This window comes from Amblyomma americanum, chromosome 7 (assembly GCF_052857255.1).
Source record: "Amblyomma americanum isolate KBUSLIRL-KWMA chromosome 7, ASM5285725v1, whole genome shotgun sequence".
Lineage (NCBI taxonomy): Eukaryota > Metazoa > Arthropoda > Arachnida > Ixodida > Ixodidae > Amblyomma > Amblyomma americanum.
In genome coordinates, this window is record NC_135503.1 from 104631231 (window position 1) to 104644569 (window position 13339).

General features: G+C 49.1%; 1 protein-coding gene across 5 annotated transcripts in view; it reads right to left on the reverse strand.

The window, feature by feature from the left end:
• The window catches only part of LOC144099447 (uncharacterized), a 75453-nt gene extending 67998 nt beyond the window's left edge, over positions 1 to 7455 (reverse strand). For all 5 annotated transcript variants that reach the window (XM_077632750.1, XM_077632749.1, XM_077632748.1 and 2 more), the window contains exon 1: positions 6831 to 7455. The gene's annotated coding sequence lies outside the window, so the exon portion shown is untranslated. The remainder of the gene's footprint in view (positions 1 to 6830) is intronic.
• Positions 7456 to 13339: the final 5884 nt, after the last annotated feature.

The window sequence follows — 13339 nt, forward strand, 5'->3', positions numbered from 1 at the left end:
TGGCGCTGTATAAATGATAATGGGTTGTAAACCCCGGCGCTGCCTCTCCGTCGCCGATGTCAGTGTCTGGTTCGTATCTTAACGTTGTGCAACTTCAGGCTGCAAGTTGATAAACCAATGCATTTGTCAAAGTGAAACTAACGTCTTCTAAGAATTCAGGTTGCAAATTGACAAACCATGAACGCGCCCGCCGTTTCGGCAAGTAAACCAGCCGATAAGCGCGCTGATGAGTCATCGTATTACACATGTAGCAAAATTATGTTACACATTACGTTCACGCCGTGGTGTCCACCTTTCTTTGGATGACAAAGATGGGCGCTCCACTGCATGCGCTACAGATGCACCCTGCTTCACGAAGGGTCTGAGGCTATAATACCAATTACACTGACACATGGTTAAGTCTGAACACGGCTTTTGCGCTCCTGTTTGGTGCTAATTTCAGTGTAAACAGTTTAAGGCAAAAATGTAACCGTCCCCAATCTTAAACCGCTGTCTTTGATATCCAAACAGCGGCGAACACCTAGGGTGAAATGTGGAGGGCTGAGACTGACTGATGTTGCTGAGAAGAAGAACAAAAAGGAAAGTGCACGGGCCTGCCTACTGGCTCAAGCCGAGCCACGCTCGCTGCCACGTGCTGAAAGTAGGAGTGGGTAAATGATAGGAGAGTAAAGAGTGAAATAAAAGACGCGCCACGCTAATATGCTCCGGGCCGATCCCGGATGTAGTGCAATACCGGGGCGACCCGCACCAGAGTGCTTCACGCCAAGTACTCCGCCATGATCCAAAAATAAGTTTAATATCTTAGGTCCAACGACCCGCTGCAGATATTAATTAAACCAGGTATCAGATATGATACCTGTGGAGGGCTAAAGATTCTTGTTTTTTATATAGTTTCTGGCATGTGCTTGATAAGCGTGCGCTCTCTAAATGCAAAATTAACCAATGGAAGCACCCCGTGATTTCTTCGTGCAAGATTTGCTCATATGTGGACCTGGGAGCAAAGCCCTCTTAGTACTTGCAATGCCTTCGCTGATTCTTCTGTCTAGTCCCGGCGCTCACCTTGGAACAAGGAGGGCCTAGTGTGATATTTTGCGAAACTGTTTCATGTCTCATCTGGGTGCCTTCGAACTAAAATTGTGCCATTGAAGCTTCAACAAAGGTGTAGGATAATAATAATAATAATAATAATAATAATAATAATAATAATAATATTAATTGGTTTTTGGCGAAAGGACATGGCGCAGTATGTCTCATATATCGCTGGACACCTGAACGGAGCCGTAAAGGAAGGGATAAAGGAGGGAGTGAAAGAAGAAAAAGAAAAAGGTGCCGCAGTGGAGGGCTCCGAAATAATTTCGACCACCAGGGGATCCTTAACGTGCACTGACATCGCACAGCACACGGGCGCCGTATCGTTTTTCCTCCATAAAAAATTGTTCTAAACAAAATTTGGAGGACGCTAAAGCTTCGCCTTTAAGAGTGAGACGCGACAGCGAGTTGCAGCTTTGCCAAGGTGTGCAGGGAACGCCACTGCCCATTTGGCGCGACGCGTGACCCTTTGGACAATTTAAAGAAAGGACGTCTGTCTCACATAAATCTCGGTGCACACCCGAACCGGGCCGTAAGGGAAGAAAAATGAAATGAAAATTGGTTTTAAGGAAAGGAAATGACGCCTGTCACAATTCTCGCTGGACACACGTAACGCGCCGTAAGGGAAGGAAAATTCCTTCGCTTACGGCGCGGTTCAGGTCTCCACCGAGATGCGCCATTTTTCGCTCAAGGCCAACGACGCTGACGACACCGGCTCTTCTGCGACACGAGCTCCACAACGCTGTCGCGTTAAAAATGCCTCTCCGGTCACCAGTTGGCAACAATTGCAGGACGCTTAAACTTCGCCTTTAAGAGTGGAGCGCTGTCATGGAGTCCGCGGATTGTCATCGCCCGTTCTGCGCGACGCCTTGCCCGTTAGACAATTAGACAAATCGCTCGGAGTCTCTAGGAGGCCTCTCAAAACAGCCCATCCGCCGCCCAAAGAGATCACATATGGGCTGTAGTGAAGCTGCTCCCAGAATTGGCCGTTGTGCGTCTCCGTTGTAGTTGTGATTTTAGTGGAAAGGCGCAGCAATGGCCTCACATATCGGTGGACACCTCAACCACGCCGTGATGGAAGAAAGTTTGCAGTTGAAGAGAAAACACAGTAAGAGGGGCCGTGATGGAGGCCTGCGTCAACACTGGCGTCGCATTCGTTGAACACAACAGCCAGACGCGTACATCACAGGCGCTCGGGCAGTACGGGTTCCATGACATCGCAATGGTTAACACGCGCAGAAAACATGACCGCTGCCTGCCCGCCTGAAGCCGGAATGCGCCGCGAAGGGTTGCGCCCACCCCTCCCGCAGGGGCCCCCCGTAGGGGCGAAACCGTCGTGTTATCAGCGGACTCCGCGTTCGGACCAGTTGACGCCTTCAAAGGTTTCACCTGCAGGTCCTCCAAATTCATATCCACAACCCCTGTGCGATGTCAGCGCACGCTAACGAGCCCCAGGTCATCGAAATTACCGAAGCCCTCCATTAAAGGGACACTGAGGAGAACCCTATCAAAATTTTTTTGTTAGCAAAATCTGATAGTTCGGCATTTCGTGGCTTTGTTGCCGCTTGTCCGGCAGCGAAAGATGCATTTATTTCAAAGAAATTTGGATTCGAAGTTGCAAAAGTTTTTCCCGCCGCTCCGATTCAAACTCGAGAACTCTTATGACGACACGGAGAACTCTTATGACGTCACAGGACGGAGTGATGTGAAACGTGACGTAAACGGAGAATCCGTGATTTCTGGCGGCTAGCGGTGCGGTCTAGCAGCTGCCGAAATGAAAGCTACCGCCGCCGCACGTTGAAGGCATCTATCGGGGGTCGCTACCGTCGCTCTGTTTACGTTTGCACCGGCGTCTTGCCAGCGTTGCGATGGATCCCGTTCCCGAACCCGACGACGTAGTTCTCGCAAAATCTCCGGCCTGCATTTCAGCGACCTCAGCCCCATAGAGCGTGCGATGCTTTTGAGGGAGCACGGCTAGGTTAGGCGCCGGCGGGTCGTTTCCCACTTCCTCAGTGAGCAGCCGTTGCAAACTAAATATCATAATCCCAGTGCGGGGAGTCGCGAGGCGCCGGGACAAGGTCGGCGCGTTGCGCCCATCGGAGGCTGGCCGGGGCTTTGGGGCCAACGGATTGGGATTCCTTGAACGGCGCGGTTGCACGGGGCAGCAGGCGGCGTCGAGGCCCACGGTTGCAAGCGCCAAGTTATTTATTTTATTGCCAGAAAAAAAGGATAGGTGCTCAAGGGCGGTCGCGTTTAAAGTGGGCGCCTTGAAACTAAAGCCGACGCACGACGCTTCAACGGCTTCCGCTAGATCCAACGGGTCCACTGGATCGGGCTATCTCGCCCACTTGCATGTACTTTCATATGTGTACCGTGAATGGATCAAATTAGCCGAGAGCTCGAAAAGAACAGCTCCGCCCAACTGCCGAAGTTATTGAATTACGTCACAACGCGCACCTCCGCGCGGAGCCGAATCAGTCTGGCCGGGCCGGCGGCGGCTGGCGCACTCGGCGCTAAATATCGACATGCTCCAAGTATCCCCGCCAGTTCGGTCAGAGTGCGCCGAAGCCGCCGAACGCGTCGGCGGTCAAGCGCAGTGTAGGGTCGCGCTTTGGCCGACGTGACAACGCCGTGCATAAACGCGCCTTAACAGAGCCTGCGCTTAACCGCTAACCAATGTATTCGGTGGCGGCATCTATGGGAGCTACTGAAACCCCCCGCTCACTCACTGAATAAAAAAAAAAACCTATGCCGAGGTTCGGAATCGAACCAGGGCCTGTCATGTTTGAGGCGGGTACGCTACCACTCCGCCACAACGGCTCAAGCAGCGATTATCAATAAAGGCGCATCTAGTGAATGCACTCTTATGCAGAAGTCTCCGCGCTTTCGCTACGTATATCCAGGCCTAACAGAGCTAGGCCATCAGCAATGTTTCTGAGCTGCCTTGTACCTTGTCTCCCGTCCATAATAAATGATTTCCATTAAGTAGTTTGAAGTTGACCGGCACAGCCGGGAATGTTTCGCCGGGCGAGCGTGCGAATACACAAGGGCTGCCTTGTAGGATCACCGACCATCGTGCCATCATAGTTTTTCATCGACCGTGGCGATCATTTGAAAAGCCTTAACAGGCTCCTTCAAAGGTTAACTAGCACTTGAACCGGCACTTGGAGTTCCTCTTGCTGTTCGGCGCTTGTAAATCGAGGAGCGTCAAAAACAAAACCACGGGGCACGCAAAGCTCATATGCGCGAAGCGCCTTAACAAAACGAAACTCTACTGGCCGCCTGGGGTGCCGCCAAGCATCGGTTTTCTTTGCTTCCAACATTCAGGTTGCCTTTTGTCTGCCTTCTTTATGTGATAAAAATGCACTATCGGTTTTAAAACAAAATTTACTTTAATATTGAACTGCGCAATCTTCCTTTGTCAGCCTCAGAGATTCCCGCCGCATGTTGGAAGGAAAATTCCTCCAAGGTGGCGTCTCTTGTCCTACGACGTCACCACGCTTGTACTTGCGAGTTTGGCCTGTGGCGGCGATACCTGTATTTTGGTTCTTGCTATTTTCTACCTTACAAGAGCTTTGTTTTCAGTAAGAGCGGCGTTTTTGTGATCAGGAGCTGGTATTCTATCGATACAAGCCAACTTCAATTTCTCCTCAGTGTCCCTTTAATGCATCCCTCAGCCTTGAACCCCCATAAACCAAACCAAGCTATCGCTTTAAAATGAAAAATTATGCACACCGAGAATCGAATGGTAGCCCTGTCCGTACTCGCCGCGGTGGCTCAGTGTAACGTTAGGGCGCTCGGCTACTGATCGGGAGTATCCGGGTTCGAACCCGACTGCGGCGGCAGCATTTTTTATGGAGGCAAAAGGCAAAGGCGCCCGTGTGCTGTGTTTTATCAGTGCACGTTAAAGATCCCCAGGTGGTCGTAATTATTCCGGTCTCCACTACAGCACCTCTTTCTTCCTTTCTTCTTTCACTCCCTCCTTTATCTGTTTCCTTATGGCGCGGTTCAAGTGTCCGCCGTTATGTGGAACAGATACTGTGCCATTTCCTTTCTCCAAAAACCAATTTTCATTATTCCCTGCCCGTTCCATTCCTGTTCCAAAAGCGCTGTTCTATCGACCAAACCGTAAGTCGATTAGCCACAGTGATGAGACTGGAGATGATAACGCTACTGATGGAGTGATCACATCGTGTCGAGGGGAAAATTGTGTCTTTCGCGTTGGAGGAAGTTAGCGACTATTGCGATCGATATGAAATGGATGAGCAATGTGGGAAAGCCGACATTCACCGCAACTTCCAGCTATATTTTTTGAGGGGGGAGGAAATGGTGCAGTATCTGTCTCACACAACCGCGGACAGCTAAGCCGTGCCGTAAGAAGAGGGATAAAGGAGAGACTGAGAGAAGGAAGGAAGAAATAGGCGCCGTAGAGGAGAGCTCCGGTATAAATTCGACCACCTGGAGATCTCTAACCTGCACTGACATCGCACAGCACACGGGCGCCTTTGCGCTTCGCCTTCATCGAAACGCTCCCGCCACGGTCGAGTTTGACCCCGGGTACACCGGATCAGTAGCCGAGCGCCCTAGCCACTGAGCCACAACGGCGGGTAAGGCGTTTCCCCGTTACATGTGATTTTGGCTGCATGTTGCGCCACAATTCTTATTTTTTTATTCTGATATTTTAGAGTGCGATCGTTAAACCAAACAATCACTTCGATAGATAGATGAAATGCTCTTTGTGTATCTAGTAGATTCTGTAATTCACCCGACATACTCAGGATTTGGCGCCGCCACGGTATCGACGATGTCAAGATGAGGTGAGCTAAAACATCAAATCTTCTTCACACTAATCTCCAAAGGTCTGGAACGTGAAATGAGCTTTAGTGGTTGTAACAGACAGGCTGACTGAAGCGTCCGATCGAACGGCCACCTTGTCCAAGCGACACGTGTCTCTTCTCTTTGAAAAACACTAAAATTGGAATGCCCGTAGTACGGTATGAAAATGCTGTATATGTGCGCTACTGGCGAAGGGCACACCTAGTCCTGAAAGGGAGCTGAAAGGGAAGAATGGGCCACGTGTCTGTGCAGCCTCTGATACCTGATTGATGTAAATTTAGTGAGCATAGATATTGCCTTAACACCAAACAATTTCGACCACTTGGTCACTAAAGATTGCAACGAAGAGAACTAGAACTTGGATGTTAAACGTCTGGTGCCCTTAATGCCACTTGCCTTACATTTTTCAGGCATACGTTCCGAACAGCACGACCTATTTACCGGCCCGTACGCTTTGATTTACTCTGTCTCGGCCGAGTGTCGAAGGGCGACTGGCAAGTTATCTTGCAAATATGAGATCTCCGTTACTCTTGAATTTACAGCTGCTTTCCTTGATTAATATAACTGATGACAACTCTAGGCGGTTGTAGCTTGCGTGGCTCTGCTGTTGACAGACAACCCAGGTGGCAAACCACTGAGTTGTCACGGTGCGTGTAAGTGTCGGTTCTTAAGAGCTGCAGTTCTGGAAATCTACTAAAACTAATTCAAAACTCGAAACCAACTCCGGAGTGAACATATTCGCTGCTTTGTCGACACCTAGCTAGCAGTAACTGCCACTATTAAAATTGACCTTATGGACTCTGGATTCATACTGTGTCTATGTCATTGCAAAGAGCGAAAGCACAAACGCAGAATAAGCCTGACAAGCTGAATAAGATGAGGGCTGAATGCTGCCTTTATCTTACCTGCGGAAATCAAGTGTGTCTTCTTCTTACTCGCCAAGCGACGATTCTGGGAGTTCGAAGGCGAATCCCGACGTCGACGACAGGTCCGCAATCGAGAACTTCCAACGAGGAATTGACTCCCGGCACATTCACTGTTCCGCGCTGCTATGTACTTACGCAAGAGGCACGATGACGGCTCGTGTAAAATGACGCGGAAGGGCTGTCAGACTTTGCTGCTGGCACGATGACGTCTTAACGTAGGCCCATGCAACTGGAATGTGAAGATCGCTTCTTTGTCTTCTGCTGTATTCCTCGCCAGTACTCTGATAGTGAACCCGCACCCGCCGCTCGGGGTCCAACGCGGAGGATCTTGGCGTTGCTTGCCTTGTGGTCTCAGGCGCCGAGAGCAACGCGACCGCTGGATGCAGCGCTGCAGCGACTCTTAGCAGAAGCGGAGGCGGACCGATGCGTGAGCGCGTCTGCACGGCCTAGGTTTTTCGGCGAGTTCGGGTGGGCAAAGAAGGTGCGGGAGCGCGCCGAAGAAAGCGACGAGCACTCGAGCCGACGCCTTGTTTAGCCACGAGAAGAGAGACGCGTCGGCGATGCCGGCCCGGATTTGAATGGCGCGGTGCTGGGCGCGATGTGCGCTGAGGTGATGGGAAGGTATACAGGTAAGCGAGGGCACCGGTGTAACGGAGAACTGGGGGCGAGGGAAAAAGGTCCGCCGCCGCGAGACGGCGGGTGGGGAAGGCAGAAGGAAGGGGGCAAGGCCGCTCGACCTCTTCGTTCTCCGAGCCGAGCGGCCGTCGTTACACCCGTTCCGCGGGACTTGTTCTGTGCGTCTTCTTTCCTCTTTGCTGCTTCCTCTATCTTCCGTTGTTGGTTTTCGCTTTCCGTCTTCCCCTCTCCGCTGCTTCGCTCGCGGTGGCAGGGAGCGGAACGTTTAGACGGCAAGCGTCATCTCCTTGCCTTCTGTTTGTGGGTTTCGGTTTCGCCAGAGTCTGTCTGTGCGTCGATGGGATCTCCGCCATGATCGCCGACTCCTACCCGCTTACGTAAAGGACGAGACCCGTTGGAGGCGCGAACAGTGCTGCAGATCAGTCGTTTCGACAATGAGGGACGGAATCTGGGTTAGGAGTGCGAGAACACTGGTTTCGACCGCTGTTTAAATGCAAAGTTTCCTCGCCTGATGCTTACTCTCTCGCTCAGACTGGTGGTAATATATTTCGTGCGGACTCAACAATGAATTGGCGCCATTGCACTAAGTATAAAAAGCTGTAGCTAACTACGAGAACAAGTCAGTTCGTCAGGGATAAGAAGATGAATGCTATAGAAGCCGTGGCGAAAAAGGACATGAGCAGAACCTTAGGGGATCTGGGACGGGAGGCAAGACACCAGGAATGTGGCGCATGCTCATCATAGCCTCGGCCAAATATTGTTACCGCACATAACGGAGGGTGCGCGACGAATTCCCCTGTGAGAAGGAAAGAACATCCCTTGAGTTTGCGGCTACAGTGCCGCTGTCGAAGTCTCGGCCGCTGACGTCATAATACATGGCGCTGTAACGTCATAGCTCGAGGGCGCCTGGCGTTGGCCGCGAGAAGCCTCGCGTAATACGGATGTTGGTACGGACGGAGGTTGCTGAAGAAGTTTCCATGTCTTGTAAAAGAACAACAACAATAAAACGCTTGGACATCTTTCCCGAAAAATCATAAATTATGAAATTGGTTTTGGAAAATGGCACTTGTTCTCTTTGAGGAGAGAACCCAGGGAGGCCAAGCGCGCTGCGCTGCTGTAAGAACAGAGCCAAGCAGTGATGCCGGCACCTGGTCGAAACCCGTTCACGGAGTGCGTCTAGGGCCACCTACGAATGGCTCTGAAAGCTCTACGAACTATGTTGAATGCTTATACGCCCTTTCGAGGACGAGATAAATGTCTATTTCTTGTTCTGTAGTGTAGCGGAAGAATGATTTTTTCTTAGTGTATACGTTTGTGACCTACGTGTAAATGTTTTTTTTTTTAAAGGGATCTTCGAATTGTCTATTTAATGTATGGGCCTTGTGTATCAATGCGTATGAAAATAATTTTATTACGCAAGCGTTTTACTATCACAAGAAAGTAATTTGCATGGTTTCCAACTAGCTTCTAGCTACGGATCCAGATGTTGATGCAAACATGCCTCTGTAATGAACGTTTGAAAACAGAAAATTATAAATCAATCAATTAATCAATCAAAATATCGGTGCAACGTTTTATTGCGTAAACGCATGATATTTTTTCCCTTATATTAGAAACGAATTTGTTTTACAAATCATGACAGGCATGATAAGTTAGTCTTGTTGGGAGGGTTTGCAATCGCTATCATACCGGAAAAAATGCATGACTTCATTGCACAAAACAAGAATGTAGATGATTGAGGCCTGCTGTGAGTATCTCTGGCATCGCCTCCGTGGCGGCTATAGGCCGGATGAAACGCATCAAGATGGAAAAGTGAACTTGAAAGCAGAAATAAAATGGAAGAAAAATACAGGATATATGATGAAATACACAAATTAGCAGAGAAGGATGCATGGTCTATTCTGGGTTTTCATACCATGCAGCAGACGCCGAAGCACAATTTTTCAGGGATTCACATATGACCCTTATTTGGAGCGAAGCCTCTTTGCGTTCGATGCTGTCAGCGTTGACAAGCGTCTAGAATTCTCTCTGTACTGACCGAAGCAAGCCAGTCGTTGGCTGCTTTTTCTTGTCGCTGTGGCGCGCACCTGCGGTTCACTTGTCCTAAATCGGCGCCGGAAGCAGCGTGAAAACAGTGGTTCGCTCTTTTCCTGTGTGTGTCTCTCTCGCTCGTCCTATCATTTTCCTCGGCGTAACGTGCTATAGAATGTCTGCGACATCACCCATTGTTCCATCGCGGACAGTATCCTGGTATCAATGACCCTCACGGACATCCGATTCGCAAAGTTTGCCTCGCGGGAGCCTTCTTCGTGACGTCGCAGTATTTTACTCTGCTCCCTTGCACTGGCTGCTTCAAAAAAAAAAAGTCTGAAGTTTCTTTTATTATTTTTCACGCCTGAAGGTTCCAGTTTTGGGTCGTGAGAATCTACGGAATGAGCACGTACACAATGCGGGGGGGGGGGGGGGGGGGTCCAACTTTTCTTTTTTTCCCCCTCTGTATTCTGCTTTTCATGAGTCGCGCATTTACATTGTATGAGAGTTCCAGCTGTAAGGGCAACGGCGTCTCCTATTTTTGTCGCCAGAGCCACCGCGAGGGTAAGGACAAAGCTAGAAAGGAGAGAAGGTGCCAGTTTTTGCTCCGAGGATATAGACAAGGGTGGAAAGGAGGAAAGTGTGAAGAGGCCCCGCAGCACCGGTAAATAGCAAGCGCACGAAGAGCCCGAACGAGCTAAAGTAGTGGGAGCGTGTTGATTTCGGAGAGCCGTGCTAACGGGGTTCGGCGCGTTGGCGCCGATGTAGCGACTCGCTTCTGTCGCGTTTACGGCTGCATATCTTCCGTCAATATCGGAAGGCTTTGCCACAGCTGGCTGTAACAGGCGTTCGGAGGAATTCGAAACCGTATACCAGCTATAGATTACGGGAATAAACCGAAAGCAATATTCCCGAGGAAGCAACGTGTAAATAGTTGTCTTAGTAATGCAAGCTGTCGGGCAAGTTGGTTCATGACTGACTAAACCGTCAATGCGCACAACAAAGACAAGTACTAAACGCGTAAGGAACAGGACAAGCGCATTTTGTCGTGTTCCTTACGTGTTTCGACATATAAGCATGCGAAACAGAATGCTAGTAGATTTGTCAGCCGCTCGTCAATAGTAGCGATTAAGAAACAGCATTTTTTTATTTTCAAAGACACGGTGGAATTTCTGGCCTGCAAAAGCAGCAGGAAGGCTTGTAAGGCATTGCTCGGCAGATTACACCACAACATGACAGGAAAAAATAGGCTTCGAAAAGCACAATGAAAATTAGCAAGGAAGAATTTGCATTTAGAAGTATAAGGCCTTGTAAATTTGAAAACAGACAGTTTCTCGCGTCTCGCTGGAAAACCACGAGGTTTTTTTATGAAGCGACTCCATCTAGCTTGAAGGCAAGTTTTGAGTTAGGCCTTATTCGACTGGATATCTGGCTGCAGCAAATTAGTTACGTTGGTTTAAATGGCATGTGGGCGACTGAGGCTATATTGTGTCAAACAAAGTGCTGAAAAAGTGTGTTTTTACTTACGTTAAAACGTGTTTACTTTCAACAAATAAATTTTTGACACTGATATTTTATACACTTTTATAGGAGCGAAGAGTTCAAGGTAGCACTGGTCTCGAAGAAACAAGCAGGGTCCGTATTCCGAGTTTGTGCCATAATAAGAAGCCCCGCCGCGGTGGCTCAGTGGTTAGGGCGCTCGACTACTGATCCGGAGTTCCCGGGTTCGAACCCGACCGCGGCGGCTGCGTTTTTATGGAGGAAAAACGAAAACGCTAAGGCGCCCGTGTGCTGTACGATGTCAGTGCACGTTAAAGATCCCCAGGTGGTCGAAATTATTCCGGAGCCCTCCACTACGGACCTATTTGTTCCTCTCTTCTTTCACTTCCTCCTTTATCCCTTCCCTTACGGCGCGGTTCAGGTGTCCAACGATATATGAGACAGATAATGCGCCATTTCCTTTCCACCAAAAACCAATTATTATTATTATTATTATTATTATCATAATAAGAAGCGTCATAATCTGCCGCAACGGGCACACCTGATTGGGCGAAACGCCGGAAGCGGATGTGGTGGTTCGGATGCAATGAAAAGGGTCGAAAAAACCGGACGGTGACGTCAAACACAGCGTACGCAGCAGATGCTCGACAGCCAACATGGCGGCAGGTTCTGAAGTGGAGCCTCTCGCTTTGAAGTGAACTCGTCGATGTTACTGCATTTTTCGGCCCGTGAACTAGCTATAAACTGGGCACGGCACTTTCGCTTCGTCTTGTCTTGGCTACAACAAATTGGATGGACGATTAATTCGGCCTGTTTTTGATATCGTTGGACGATTCGGCAGCTCCTAGGTCTAACGAGCACCGGTTTGTTGCAGAAATTGTTCACTTCATTCAAACTGGATGGCGCCACTATCACCGAGTTATCTCGTCTGCGTATGTTGAACGATGTAACATAAAGCAGAATGACTCGAAGAATACTGGCGTTTACTTCGCGCAAACGTGCATTCCCTATTCTAGAGCTCTCTATTAGTTGAAGTGTCCTGTCTCATGATCGTGCCTGCATCATGATGCATCATGATCGTGTCTGTCATGATGATGATGTCTGCCAGCGTCAAACCACTCATACGCACGGATGGTCAGTCGCCAGCGACGCCCTGCTACCACGAAGTGTTTGACATGCCGGAGGTTGTTTTTTGATGCGGTGGTGTGGCTCTGCATCATTAAGCTCGCGAGTTAGCTTGCAAGTTAGTTTTAAGACGTCAATGGGCATGCGTGCACTTTGTACCATGGCGAACCTATGAAAACTTCGTCTGCGAACTCTCCCAACGCATATATCAAAGAAACACAGTAAGAAGATCATCCCTTTTATTTATTTGCAGTGCCTGCATAAAACGAATGAAAAAACGTAAATTAGCGTCTGCACAACCGTCCGATCAAAGCACCAATTTACATTCAGCGATGTTGCAGACGGCAAGTCCTCACGCACGGCGTCTTGATTCAGCCCGGCACGAAGCGCGCGCATTTGTGTAGCGAGTGAGTGCATGCCACAAATTTTCCTATCCGTTCCATTTTCTCCTCATGATAAATGTAAAACGCTTTGTTGTGCGATCAAGCTAGCTGCTTTTATTTACCATCGGCGATCGACGGCTGTAGGCGCCGCCTTCTGTCACTGAAAAGTCATGCGTAGTTGCGTAAAATATTTTCTTGTTTAAGTACACCTACAGCCTTTACGGTGTAAAAAACAGTGTCTGAACTATTGTTTATATTTGTTGAAGTCAGTTAGGTAAGGAAGCAGCTTTGATATTACCCCTTTACAGTGGAATCCGAAGCGCAACCGAACTTGTGGCTGAATGTTTCTACCGTCGCAATTGTCGCGTTCCATTTCTCGGCAAAGAGCAAAAGCGCCGCTGGACGTTTCGCTCGGCAACTGCGACGCAGTGATATCCTGCCGCCGCTCACGGTCGCAACTGAACCGACATTCGCTTCCGGTGTTTCGACCAATCAGGCGTGGCCGCTGCGGCAGATTATGGCGCTTTTTATTATGACACAAACTCGGCATGCGGTCCTTGGAAACTAAAACGTATCCTTTCGTTATGGAAGGATAGAAAATGTTTTCGTCCCGCTTACTGAGACATTACTGAGTCCATTAAGACTCTGGAGTTATCGCATGCTGATTTTTGTATTATCTCGAAAGCTTATCGGCAATACAAAAGATAACACAAGAACACCTCAAGGAAATGTTCTTGGGATCTCCTTTGTATTCGCCTTCCTGTGGTGACTTTTACCAGGTAAACTTTCAAATGCATTTTGTTTGAAAGTAAT